The sequence below is a fragment of the Lissotriton vulgaris genome, chromosome 7, assembly GCF_964263255.1.
Source record: "Lissotriton vulgaris chromosome 7, aLisVul1.2, whole genome shotgun sequence".
Taxonomy (NCBI): Eukaryota; Metazoa; Chordata; class Amphibia; order Caudata; family Salamandridae; genus Lissotriton; species Lissotriton vulgaris.
The window spans coordinates 122,055,877-122,061,876 of record NC_141695.1 but is presented as its reverse complement, the minus strand read 5'-3'; the positions used below and the strand labels follow the sequence as shown (position 1 = coordinate 122,061,876).

The following is a 6,000-nucleotide window of genomic DNA, read 5'->3' as shown; positions in this document are numbered from 1 at the left end:
TGTGTATTGGTTTGTTGATTTGTTTGTGTCTGTATGTGGGTGGGTAGTTTCTGTCACCTAATAAGTTTATCTGTCAGAGTGGTGTGCGTGTTTGTCAATATGTGGTGTCTTCCTTGGGTGTCGGTGTGTCTGTGTGGTGTGCTTGTCTGTACACTTTTGTTGTCTAATCTGTCGTGTTGGTATTGTTTGTGTCTTGTCTGTCATCGTAGTGTGCCTATCTGTCAAATTGTCAAAATGTTGGTGTAGTGTGTGTGTCGGTTTTTGTGTATTTGTGAATGTGCGTGGGTGAGTAGTTTCTGTCCACTGATATGTCTGTCTGTCAGTTTGCCAATATGTGGGTGTGTTCGTGTGGCTGTCGGGGGCCGTGTGGTGTGATTGTCTATCGTTGTCGGTCTGTCTCTCTGAGACTACCACGAGCCCAGCTTACCATCAGACTGCCTCGGCCACGCCGCCGGAAGAGAGAACCCGGCGCGGTTGTGTTTTTTTTATTGCTTCCCCTTTCCCTCCTCCTCCTTCATTCGAGTTTCTCCCTGGCTCGCACCCAGGGCCTCTTGAAGCGCAGTCACCGCGGCGCGGAGCCCAGTCCGGGGAGGGAGAGGCGCTGTGACTGCCAGGACGAGGTCAGCTCAGCCCGGACCGGGGCTACTCCTCCGCCAGGTAAATGACCACACGCCGTTTATCGCTCTCCTGTGCTGGGGGGAGAGGGGCGGGGTTAGCAGGGCAGGGGCTTAATTTTCAACCCACGGGTCATACTCTGGCAGTACCGCAGCAGGTGCATTGTGTGACCTTGTACAGGTATGACTCTTGTACTGTGTTTAATGTCCGAAAATACCTTACTTTGCTATCTGTCAGAGTACTTTGCTTAACTTACTCTGACTTCTGAATTCTCCATTACATTTGGCGTTAGGCTGCCTCTGACACTCTTAAGCAGAGAACCCCTCAAAGTGATAAAAGTGTCACTGCCCATAAGCGGCGGCAGCTGCTGCTCTTTCTATCTGCCCAGCCCTCGCTTCTAACACATGATGGGTTCTGGGACGCACGGCATATATTGTTCTTGGGCTGCACTTCAATCATCTATTTGCCCTCTGGATTCGCTCTCTTGTCAAAGTCTCACGCGCGTTCCTACTCTTTCATCAATAATGCAGCCAAACGCGAAATCCGCACAGGTGCATCCTGGGATGAATGCATTATGCAAATGACGGTCAACAGGGTGGGATTAGGTTCCCGTATGATTGGACAGATTATAAACTTTTTGATTTTCCAGTGAAAGCTCACTGGGCTCTAGTGGGTGGAGAGTGGCTCGGAAAGGCTGGCAGGGCTGGGGCGCAGTGAGTTTCATGGTCGGACGCCTCTGACAGGTTGCAGGCTAATACATCTTGACGACCAGCAGGGAGCCGGGCTGGTATCGTGGGAGCCTGTCTCCTTAATATTGGGCTGGGTCAGAGCAAGTGATGCAGCAAGCTCTCTAAAGGACAGCGGGTCTGGGACAGTGGCCAGTGCCTCGGCAGGCTGGCCGGGATGGGTCAGGGTGAGCCACGCGCCAGGCTGGTGCCCGAGAAACGCTGGGGGACGGGTAGCCACATGCCAGGTTTACCTGTGGATGGACACGTGTGTCCTGTCAGGCAGTCACGTCGGGCTCGTATTGAAAAGACAAGTGGGTTGGGGTAAAGTCAGTCAAATTGGAAGGGCGTCAGAGGAGCTGACTGATACCTTTACAAGGCCGAGAGGGGTGGACTCGAGCCAGGCACGTTTCAGGGGGATGGCCGCCCCCAGAGACTCAACAGGGCGGACGGGTTGAAGCAGAGCCAGAGACCCGAAGGGCGTCAGTGCGAAACACGTTTCTAATCCCGCGCACTGCCGCACCTGTGGAAGACCACACTCGCCGACGCAGGAGCGCCACGAAGCAAAGCGCCCGCCTCTCAGCACAAAACACGCACGTTTAGTTCACACCAGTAACAGGCATTGGTAATGCATCGGGTTCGCCTATGTGAGGAATAAGGAGCTGGGTCGGAGTCCGGGCCGAAGGGACGAAGAAAGGGGCCGCTCCTGCCATTTTGGTGCGTTGACACCCATGGATGAAAGGCTGAGTCAACCCTGCTCAGACGAAGATGACCGTTGTTAACAGGTCATTATCTGTAGAGGGCAGACTTACTGACACGTCCATCTTACCGGGACCCTTGCAAAGTTGTACAAACATTGAGCCCATGCATTATATGGGTGCAACGCTCCGCCTCTCCAACTCTGCAAGTGGCCCGCTCCATGCGTGAGAAAACCACAAAGAGACAGTTCCCTGTTCACATGAAACAGCAGCGATAACAAAGCGCGTACGGTATGGGTGTTCTATAACAAAGCGTACATCATGGATGCTCTGAACGGATTGATCCTTGTTGTAACTGTTAAGGGTCTGTGTTTGGAATCCCGACTCTACTCTGACGCATGCCTGATCTTGAGCAGATGCACAGATCTCCTTACCTATAAGGCTCCTGTGGTTGGTTCGGATCATACCACTGCCGCTCGTGATACCGGCTGGGCGGATTCATCTCTCTGTGTGTTTCAGAAGTGTGCATTTTCACACATCTGAATAATTGGATTTTTCCTGGCTCTCCCCTCGGCCCCACCCAGATAAGTGTACCTTCCCCCTGAAGCCGCTGCTTCCAGGAATGCACAGCTCCTACAACACCCACCGTCTGGATATTAGATAAACTCATAAACACGTCACCATTTTTGGATAAAAGAAACCGTATCCCGCCCACTCTAGAGTGCTCATGAACAGCCCAGCTGTTCTTGAGAGAAACATTTTTGACCAAGTTCCAAAAATTGGGAACGATACCCTGAAACAGCCTGCGCGAGGATAGGAAGCTAGCAACAAATCTGACCATTTCATAAAGTGCCCGCGAAACATTTACTGTCTGTTGAGGCGCTCGAGACACTTACTTAATACACTGCGGATGGAACGCAGAGCTCAGATGGCCGTGACAGCATGTCACACAAGCATTGGCAAGCATTGGTTTTGACTATGTGATCGATAATGAGCTGTTTTTATCAATCATCCTCCGGGACGAAAGAAGGCGCTCAATGTAGAGGATGGGGCGCAGTGGCCAGAGCTGCTAACAGCGAGCTGGGGATCCGGTTCGAGTCTCTGTGCGCAACATCCTGTGATTCTATGCAAATCACTTAGGGCCAGATGTAGGTAGGCATTTACCAGTCGGTAACGGCCGAATTCGGCCGTTACCGACCGGTAAATGCAATTTGAGATGTAGGGCCCTGTATTTTACAGAATCGGTAAATTTACCGATCGGTAAATTTACCGATTCTGTAAAATACCGAATCTGTATTTTTTCCGATTCGGTAAAATTGATATGTAGGTGGGACTCTTCTGAGTCCCACAAGCATTACAGAATCGGTATTTTACCATCAAATACTATTTGATGGTAAAATACCGATTCTGGTGTGCATGCACATGTGTGCATGCACACCTGTGCCATATGACAGGCAGACCTGCCCCTAGGGCTTGTATGCCTGCCACATGGCACCCAATCCTGTTTAGGGGGTGTCAAAGTGACACCCCCTGCACCCTTGTGAAATTCGGTATTTACCGATTCGGTAAATACCGAATCGGTAAAGCCTATTGATTTCTATGGGCTTTGAAGCCCATAGGAATCAATAGGCATTACCGATTCGGTATTTACCGATTCGGTAATTAAAGAATTGTTAAGGATTCGGTAACGAATCCAGATTTTGGGACCTACATACCATTTACCGATTTTGAAATACCGAATCGGTAGGATTCGGTATTTCAAAATCGGTAAATGGGATTTACCTACATCGGGCCCTAAATCTCTCTGGGTGGTAAATTGTTATATACATATTGTGCAAGAGTAAAAGGCAAAACTTAAGGAGTAAACGCTGATGTTAAAAGTATTTCGCAGTGGAAATTGATGAGAAAAGCAGAGGGGTAACAATCATTGGTAAATGCAGTAAAATATGCTACAGCCATTAGAAATCTTGGGAAGTTAAGTGGCACTCTCAGGAACCAATGAGAGCCAGGAAAGAGAGGAGGTGGGACGTAAGTCCCTTTAAAGTTTATATTAAAAACAATAGATTTGTCGAGCACAGAGCAAACCCTGTGCAAGCAAAACCTAAAAACACAGATTGAAAAGGCAGCCCACAATTAGAGGTGGCCCCTGCCACTGAAAGCTCGAGCTAGGCTCGAGCCTGAAGCCTGGCTCTGGCTGAGCTCGAGGTCCTGCTGGAACCTCCAGCCCATAGCGAGCCCAGCTTTCATGTGGCTGCTGACTGCCACCCTCTGCTCTCCCCAGGATGTGGCGTTGAGTCCTGAGCTGCAATGTTCCGCAACAGGGGAACCAGGTTTGAGCCGTTGTGGGCTCAACATCCTGTGATTCTGGGCAAATCACTTCACTTGCCAGTGCCTTTAAAAGATGAATGTGCCCCTGCGTAATCTAACTTGTGCGTATGTAAAGCGCTCCAATACCTACGGGTCGATTTCGCACTAGGTAAAAACTGTGGAAAATGCACAAATGGATAAAAACAAAGAGTTAAAATAAAAAGGAGAGAGACAGAGTTACCCATTTAGAGGATAGTTTTTACAAAGTGAAACTAGAAAACCAGGATATATCGCGGATTTTCCGCTTGCTTAAATGGTGTTATTTTAGCCAAGTATTTTATTTCACCAGAATTAAGGTTTCTTCATAATCCCGCCTGAAATCCTTTCAAACACAAGTCCAGAACACCAGCTGTACCAAACCCACCGAGTCTGGTTTAATAGACAGGGGTGCATGGGCGTCCGCAGGGGGGGGCAAGGAGTGGCGCTTGCCCCCCCCTGGTGCGACCCTCCTTGCCCCCTCTGCGGACGCCCATGAAAACCGTGACTTCAAGACGGGGTTCTCACTCTCTTTCTTCTCCTTTATTTTATTTGCTTCCCTGTGAAATGGATCCAAAAAAGAAACACGCTTTTGCTGGAAATGTAGTATTTTTCTGACATTTCAATTCCAAAATGCAGCATTGGGAATAAAAGACTAAAAATATGATAAATAACTAAATAAAGTAAGACCGAGTGGTAGCAAACTGGCCAAACTGATTTTATTCACACCGAAACACATTAGCGCCACTTTTACAGAGTTTGCCAGTGAAGCGCTATTTTTGTTTTCTTGTCTTTGTTTTCCCTGGACTTGGAACTAGTGCACCAATGACCACCTCTGCCCATGGACTCCCTCACTACCACCCTTTAACTGTGCCCCCAAAGTCTCCATAACCACTCTCTCTCAGATGCATTTAATTTGATTTACAGCACCACTCATACCATTGCAGGGTGTCAGAGCACTTTACATCAAAATGTGTGGATTGGAAAACAAAATGTGTGCTGCGGCTCTGCGTCCAGGGATGTGGTCTTTTTACCATACTGCTTACGTTTTGTAGGATATAAGCAATGGCCATTGAAATGGGTCCATTCAGGGCCCTGTAGTTGTGTCCTTAACTTTTCAGGCAAAAGCACTCACTGATTTTCTCATTAGTGAGTGTAAAAGCATTAAGGTAACCATGTTCCTGCTTACATTTCCCATGGTTTGCTAAATTTTGCATTCCCTATAAGTGTTTGCTTCTTTCAGGATGTTGTTCCTTTTTTTTTGTAGGCCGCATGTTGATCTTGTCTAGTGCGTACTTTAAATTGCGCATCCAGGTGTTTATAGCTGACAACAATTGGGTTGTAGTTGAAAACAGTGGGAGTTTTTCTCAGTGGGGCAGTACGGTGTTTAGTGGGGGAGAGGATGTGGCACTATGGTCAGAGCTGCTGAATATGGAACTGGTAACCAGGTTCAGCCTTAATAACCAGCCCACCAGACCACTCTCCTGCGAGAGCGCCATCACATGCTAGACCTTAAAAGGCTTCACAACACCTTAGAAGTCCTGGTGTCTTCGTACCAGCAGGTGGACCCTAGCATGACAAATGTAGGTTAACCTTCGAGGCTTGTCCACCACTATCCA

The 6,000-nt window shown here is 48.5% G+C and overlaps 1 protein-coding gene across 1 annotated transcript in view; it reads left to right on the top strand.

The window, feature by feature from the left end:
• Positions 1 to 540: 540 nt before the first annotated feature.
• Positions 541 to 6,000, top strand: part of LOC147700975 (C3a anaphylatoxin chemotactic receptor-like) — a 106,191-nt gene continuing 100,731 nt past the window's right edge. The window contains exon 1 of the mRNA XM_086929807.1: positions 541 to 657. The gene's annotated coding sequence lies outside the window, so the exon portion shown is untranslated. The remainder of the gene's footprint in view (positions 658 to 6,000) is intronic.